At 31.2% G+C, this 8098-nt stretch overlaps 1 long non-coding RNA gene across 1 annotated transcript; it reads right to left on the bottom strand.

The window, feature by feature from the left end:
* Window positions 1–832: 832 nt before the first annotated feature.
* Window positions 833–5732, bottom strand: LOC109534444. The gene is made up of 3 exons (XR_002171634.2): window positions 5470–5732; window positions 1263–1320; window positions 833–947 (listed from the first exon to the last, which is right to left on the bottom strand). It is a non-coding gene; the product is annotated as an uncharacterized LOC109534444 (long non-coding RNA).
* Window positions 5733–8098: the final 2366 nt, after the last annotated feature.

The following is an 8098-nucleotide window of genomic DNA, read 5'->3' on the forward strand; positions in this document are numbered from 1 at the left end:
AAAACCCTAATAATTATTTCTAGGACTTTTTCCAAAAATATTTCCCCGAACTGAAAAAGCTGACATATAATAATTTATTTGGAAAACCCTGGGAAACTGGAGTTTCTTCACTTTTAGGTCAATATTTCCAAACAAAACTGTCTATCGAGAGTTTGATCGAGAGATCGATTTTACAAGAAAAATCGACTTTCATTGGACTTAGTTCTGTTCCTGAAAAAATATAGATTACTTTTTTTTGTTGTTTAAACAAAGTAGTAAAACGTTACTCAGAAAAAATGTCAATAAACCTTTTTTAGATGTGAAAATCCCAGTCTCGGGTCTCGTAAAGCTTTAACTAATTAATTACGACTCATTAACCGATGAGTTATAACTCGATAACTCAATAGCGCAACTCAACACAGTTTTACCCAGGCCTAGTTTCAGGGGATAGATGCGTATCCAAAATAATCAAGAAACAAAAATTAAATAATTTTCATTTTATTAGGCAGATAAATAGTCAATCAATTATTACTAGTCTATATTAACCAAAGTGCGTCATTCGCAGCACGATCGATTTCTTTTTTGTTGCTGGCCTGGTGCGCCAACCCAACGCACGGGCTAGTAACTCAGTTCTGTTGCTGGAAAAACTTTACTTATAAAAAATGAGGTGACCTTGTGTCACTCATAAAAATGTTGATGATTTTTTTTAGTTTGGACAAAGTGGTCAAAGGTTACTTATAAAAAATGTTAATGACCCTTTTTTAGATGTTAAAATTCTAGTCTCAGGTCTTGTAAATCTTTAATAAATGAGTTATAAATGATTAAACGATGAGTTATAACTCATTAACTCAGAGTGCGGCATCAACTCAAAAGCGAAACTCAACATAGTGTTACCCAGGCCTATAATGTGGAGAACTCGGCATCGGAATCTCATCAATTGCTGGCAACATTTACGGGTATCTGCAAAACTGTCACAAATATTACAATGGTTATATCTGTATGTATTAATTTTATTAGGCAAATAAACACAATCAGTTATTGCTAGTACGTAGAGGTACTAGTTCAGAGGTGTTCTGTGGTAGAGATGATGTGAAATACTCGACAACTAATCAAAAAAATATAAAATTGAAGAAACTGTAATTATGGAATTTAACTGTAAATATTAGTAAAAGGCATTCTAACAATTTAGAATTTGTAGATTAATTCAAATTAGAGTCTGAAACAGATGTATGCCTCAAACAGGGTGTTCCTTTGAAAAATGATCTAATAAAAGCGAAACTCACCAATAAAATGTGAATTTCAAATCCATCTCAGCCATCGTTGGCAACATTTACGGGAAAACTGCAACAAATTACAAACTCTTACAAATGTTACAATGGTTATATCCAAATTAATATTGATGATTTATGAACAACAGATTATAGAGTGAGTCCCAGAAGTTCTGTCTAAATTTATCGTGTCAGGTAGCTAATGAAGCATTATCTTCTCAATAAAAATGGACTTTAAAAACAACTTTAACAAGGTGCAAAAACTACTTGTTTATGGAAAATACACAGCGCCTCTCAGAAAAAAGCGTAGATTAAAATTATGTGGTGTGTTTTTTGGAGAAATGCTCGGACCCGATAATTGTTATTTCTAAATGCGATTATTTTTTAAAATATTTAAGAGATAATAAGATCGCCTTTAACATCAATCACTATTCAAGTCGTGTAAATGTATTATTTTTAATATAAAAGTTTTTAAAAAAGTTGACTTTTTTCTACTTACTGCTATTTAACATTTAGAAAATTTGAAATGATACGCAGATCTAAAAAGACGTCTTGGAAAGCTATTGCTCTAACTTCTTGCGTATAAAATATGAAGAACATTTTTTAAATCCGGAAACTTTCGAATAACAAAGTTAAAATTTCTATTTCCTTATTAAAGTTTTACGCTTTTCGACATACACGTTTTGGTTCATAAAAACGACTTGAGTAGTCATTTAATATTTCGAAGCGTTTAACTTTCGGTCAGATTCCTTGCCTAAATCAAAGTTTGTTAAGCAGATCAATAATAATTAGACGTTTTGCCAAGTACATAGATTAATTTTATCCGATGTTTTAATCCACTTCTACACATCAAAAGTGTTATTTATCTAAGGATATGGAGTGTTTTTGGAAATTATTACTAAATTTCTAATGCTTGGAGACTATTTTGCAATTTTAGTCGGAATCGATGCAAGTCGCCAAAGTATGTATGTAGTGGGCAAAAAGTTCATAGTGAATAAATGGAGTGCTCGTAAATGATTCGGTGAAAATGTAGGAGTGATTTTGTATGAAAAATGAATGTCTCAAGTTCATATCGCAGGTTTCCGAAAAAACGAAATAACGGACCTGTAGGTGTCCGTCTGCCAACCGATCTATCCGCGAATATCTTATCAATGTTAGGGAGGGTTTGAAAATAAATTTTAATATTGTTTACAGGAAAATAGACAACTTATGAGATAGTGCGTAAGTAGATCCCCTGGGTTTTATTGTAGAAATTTCTCTTCCGCGAATAAAGTGATTTTTCTCGAAGTAAAATAATCAATAAATCCGAAATCAGTTATTTAAACTAGATTTATTTCCTGTTATTCAACGATTTTAACAGTGTAACCTACTCTTCTAATCATTTGTATTACAAGGAGACCCAATACAGTCGTTAAACACTAAGCAGAATCAAGATCTAAAAACATTAATTTAAAGTGACTCCCTTACAAATAAAATTTACGGGTCTTTCCGATTTTTCATATTTTCAACTGCAATAAAGATAATAAGGGTGGGAAGTTTTCAAGTTGACAGCCTGTATATAGCTTTTGTCGCTTGGGTTTAAGAGGTGAATGTCTATTGAATTCTTATTAATCATACGGAGCATCATTAGAAGGCAATTTGCCAAATTAAATAGCAATCGGTGAACAAGCCAATAAAATATTTAATTAGAATTATTTTAAAAATCTGAATTCAATGCTCTGTAGTTTGGAAAATTGCTATCAAAATTTTTTTTTACTCTTTTTGCTCATTATTTCCGGATATCCTATATATTTCTATTTGAATAAACAGTTTGGTAAATCTGTTTATAAATGCATGTTGATACATAGAGGATTCGCTTCTTATATAACGAATGTGTTACTTACATTTTAACATATGTAACAATATAAAGAATCAAATTCCTATTCAGGTCGTAAATGAAATTCGATATTTTCCAAATGCGCAAAAAGCAATTAATCGGGAAATATTTTCCATATAAGTATGGATATCCATAAGAAAATTCATAAATTTTTAGTGTTTTTGTCGTGCTTATTTATATGTCCTATAAGTAGATAAGACTTCTACCTCTTCTTTACTTAAATGGAACATTCACCATATTATGGCAAATGTTTTTTAAATTGCAAAATATGTATGTGAAAAATTCGATAAAGGACAGTCCATCTTTTTTTAATTGTATAAATTTTATGGAACAATTTTAGCCGGGCGTTTTCGACATTATGGTGGTCATTAGAGCTTCTCAAAAGACAAATAAAAAAATCGAGAACCCAAAACTCAAAGCGTACAACAGCACAACTAAATAAAATAAAGAATTCACTCTCTAGTTACTATTGAGAAGAAAGTAATTAAGCTGCAAGCACAAATTAGCTTCAAAGGGTTTAAATTAAATCAATTCCACATTCTCCCAACGAATTTCTGCTGCCCTAGATGCAATTTTCGGGCTAAATTAATAGTAATTTTGTAAATTATTTTAATCTATATATCGCCCTTATTTCTGGACACTCAATGTCGACGCTTTGTTCCATAAGATTTTATCTAGTCATTGACATCGACGACTATTAAAAAACTGTTTGCATCCTTTCGGGTTTATTAGTTATTTTTTATATATTCTAGACGTGAAGAAAAAACATTTTTTGAAATCTTCCGAATCAACTATATCAACACCTGCTTCTCTACAAGATTCACTAATTAAAACGCTCTACACTATCTTGAACTGAAATTTTCAATTAAACATTTGACAATCTGGAGATTTATAGAGAAGCAGATAATATTAAATCGGCTTTTGTAAAGACTCAGGCGAATAATTTAAACTTTAATTTTTGAACACCCCTAAAGTTTCTCTGGACATTTTCTTTGGCCTCTAGACTGGTCCTTCCTACGCTTACTTCTCTGGACTGAATTAACCATCTAGGAGTTATGTTCTTCTGTTGGAACTGGAGTTATATTCTTTTGTTGTAACCCAGTTCAGTCAGCCTTCACACTTATAAAGTTTCTTTACTATTTGAGAGTTTCATAGTTTTAAATTTTTCAGTGTAAATGACAGAAAGTCAAAAGCGTGCTTTAGGACACTAATAATTTTTCTTAGAACACTTCTATTTTCGTTGCTTTTAATGCAGTTCAAATCCGCCAAAACATGTTTCTCTTGTTTATTTTCCTGGTCATTTATGATGTTCTTTAACCGATTAAAAAATAATTGTGATAAGAAAAAAATTAATGGAAAAACCTTACTTGTTCTCCTGGCTTTCACGATAAGTTCCCTACGAGTCTTTCGACAATATGAAGACTTCGGCAGTTCTAATCGATTTTACAACTTCAACTTTTTAATCGAACATTCATTATGAACTTGACTATGATTAAATTTTTACGAGATTGATTTCAAACCTATTGAGACAGTTACAACGAAACTAAACAAAGTTTAAATAAACATGATTTCAACTCAAACGTAGGTAAAAGAAGGATTGAAAACATCTTGCTCAATGGACCTGCATGAACGATTTACACACTATTTTTAAATGTTTCTAGTTAACATTTTTTTGAGTGTATATGTAATATATGAAGTTGGCTGAATGAAAAAAATAACAAAACAAACTTTTTTTATCGTACTTTTGGTAGTAGAATTTTCAGTTAAATATATGCAACGTAATTTCAGATTACTCAGTATAGGGTTTTTTCTTTAGTTTAACGTCAACATGCTTTAGTAATAACAAATGAAGATCTATTATAATTTTGTGTTTCACTATCGTATGACATGTACCTACGTACATATACGTATGTAAAAATCAATTGAAACGATACCAAAATGAGATTAGAAATTTGGAAATATGGACATTTTTAATTAGACTCTATGAAAAGCATCTTTATTTATAAAATTTGGTACCGGCTTTGAACAGAGCGTCATCAAACCGATAAATATTTCTACATTTAATTTTCAGTGTACTTTTTGGTTCAAAAGTAATAAAACACATTATGTAAGGTATAAGTTGCATAAGTTTAAAACCCCTCTGTTAAGTTTTTCGGAACTTCCTCCAACAGTCAAGTTAACTTTGATTTCTTGCGTAATAATTGGCTTCGTACGTATGCATCCAAGTCCCATTGACGTCACGTTTTCTCCGAATGGGGAAAATAGTGCCCTTTAATTAAGACCAATGCTGCAAATTTGAAACTTTTGCAGAGCGTCAGCTCGTTAATCGTTTCCATGGAAACTCACCGTCTCTATAGCGTGCGTCCTAGAACGGCAACGAATAGAACGAAATTGGCCTAAAGAGCATAGAAGGCGTAGAAAAAAAACCGTTGACAAATATCAATTACGGACGAAAAAAACAGACGCACAATCAGGTTATCGATTTGGTAAAAAGGAGAGCTCTTGCCGAATTTATTTGATTATGTGTGAATTATCTCCACTGAACTTGTAAACAATACAAAAATAAACATTGCAGACTCTGATCGCATTTCGTTGTTGTCATGTTGAAGCTCAAGTTTTTTAGTAATTGATGCCAATCTTTAAAAAAATTATACTTTTTGTGTTGAGTGCTTGGTTGGCATCACAACGTATTAATTGTTATTAAAATCAATTTATACCAACAGTTTAGTGGGTTTCCGGAATATTAACTAAGGTATAAATTGTGTAAGTTATATTTAAAAAATAACTTTATAATTAATAATTTAAATTAATTGATTATTAATTGATAATTGATAATTGTTCCGAAAGTTGACATGATTCCAACAAACATTGTACGACATTTTAGATTCACCCCTCAATGTTGAATGACGTGATGATTGATGAAAATCATCCAACGGTTAAGATACGAATCTACTTAAAATGCAAAAGTATCTAAAAAACTCAAATACTTCTTACACTCCTCTGAACATTAAGTTCAAGTAATGTAGGCCCAAATTATATAACAATATATAACAACTTTTTAAAATTTTTAAATAAAATAAATTTTAATTTGAAAACGGTTGATTTCACAATTTAAAGTGTAAATGCAAATTTGTAACTTTGAAAATTTTCGATCTAATGACATTAATATACAGGTACTTTAATTTGAAAGACAAAAGTTATATAGCGTGTAAAAGTTTTACATTTAAGTCCACATTGTTAACACCCTGTACAATATTGTACATCGTATTGATATTTTGGTTTAATAGAATTCTTAACGGATCTGGGGTGTTTGGAAAGACGTATTTTTTGGTATTTTTAACTGCTTTTTTTTGCTTCGACAATGCATTTTTAGATACCATGTTTTTATGCAAAATTTTACTAAAATGGCGAAAATCGCTCAACGTCGCAAATAAGAAAAAAACAATTTATGCTGCATATGCAGCGTTTCAAGCTGGATTCCATCAGCTAATGAAAAATGGGTAGTTCTATTTAAAAAATACACTTTGATCTTGCCTCGCTTTTCTGAGACACACTGTATCATATAAGATATTTTTAAAATGTGCGTACTTTGTGCGTCAACAGCTTTTATATGAAACTATTTTTCTAAAGATCAACATCAACGGAAATAATGGACTCTCTGGCACTAAAAAACCACCCTATAGGTGTAGATGAACATAAATGAGTGTCTGCTTGTAAATATTCTGTTTCATTCTCGTAAGGTTTCAAGATTAGATTTCACTACAAGGTGTTCTGTAGATTTGGCAGCTTTTTCCATGTTTATTTCTGGTTCATTTTCCGTGGTTGTTACTTAGAAGCACTGCAGATGTGGTTTCGAATTCAAACCACAAAGAGCGGCTTTTTCATGGCTCTCAAATTTTCCAAATAATCAATTACTTGGTTTTTGAGTTTTAGCATTACTTTCCGCAAATCGTTTTGTGACATTATTCAGAACGGCGTGGCTTCGACTGGTCTGTTTATTTATCAGCGCTTTATTATTGCACATTTTTCCATTGTTTGGGTGAAAAAGTCTTGGAATTTCATTGTGATTGGGCAAAGTTTCCGAATGAAAAGAATAACATTGTTTGGATGTTTTCCAGCAAGGGATCCATGTTATCACCAAAAGTCGATCAGTAAATTTAATCAAGTTATCTGTTTTAACGTTCTTAAAAAAATTGAATCAAACATTTGAATGAAATCAGTCCTCTGTAAGAAAGAGTAGGTACGCATTACATGTTAAGAATAAAGTCGTCAAAAATTGTGTTCTTTCAAAGATGTTACATTTGAAGCAAAATACCTAAATTAGATCTTTTGTAAGTATGTGCGCACCTCATCCCATATACAGAGTGCAAAATTCTCACACAGGGAACCACCGTTTTCCATATAGGTATGGCAAACTACTCGTATAATCAGGAGACGCATGAAAGTTTGACAGTATATAGGAAGTTAGGGGCGACCTAAAATATTTTTAAGATTGCCGCACTTTCGGTAATACTGGAAGTAGGAGCCAACTTTCTTATTTAATATCGAACACCTTGTATATTATAATTTTTTCAATTTTACTCTAAACTTCAAGTATATTTCCTATGTAATATCCTATGCCGAAGTCTAACCATTTTTGATCTATTTCAAATTTCATGTCAAAAATTTCAGTTGCAGGCACTAGAGTAACTATAAATTTTTTCGATAAAGAAAGTGTTAGTTAATTATTTGAGTTGCATTCTTTGTTGACAAATTATTGCTTTATTAGAATTTTGATAACATCTTGATTCTCGTAACTACACTGATGGACAAAATTAACACATCACCAGAACTTCTCATTATTTCTTGCAATTTTTTACAAACTTCTTTTTGGGAATTTCGTCTCAAAAATTTTTGTCTTTAAAAAAGACAGAATTTCCTCACGTCTTTTATTACAGATTGATAAATAGTGCTCCTATTTCGCAATAAAAACGAA

The sequence above is a fragment of the Dendroctonus ponderosae genome, unplaced genomic scaffold, assembly GCF_020466585.1.
Source record: "Dendroctonus ponderosae isolate FM_Combo_2020 unplaced genomic scaffold, Dpon_F_20191213v2 Dpon_F_20191213_8, whole genome shotgun sequence".
Taxonomy (NCBI): domain Eukaryota; kingdom Metazoa; phylum Arthropoda; class Insecta; order Coleoptera; family Curculionidae; genus Dendroctonus; species Dendroctonus ponderosae.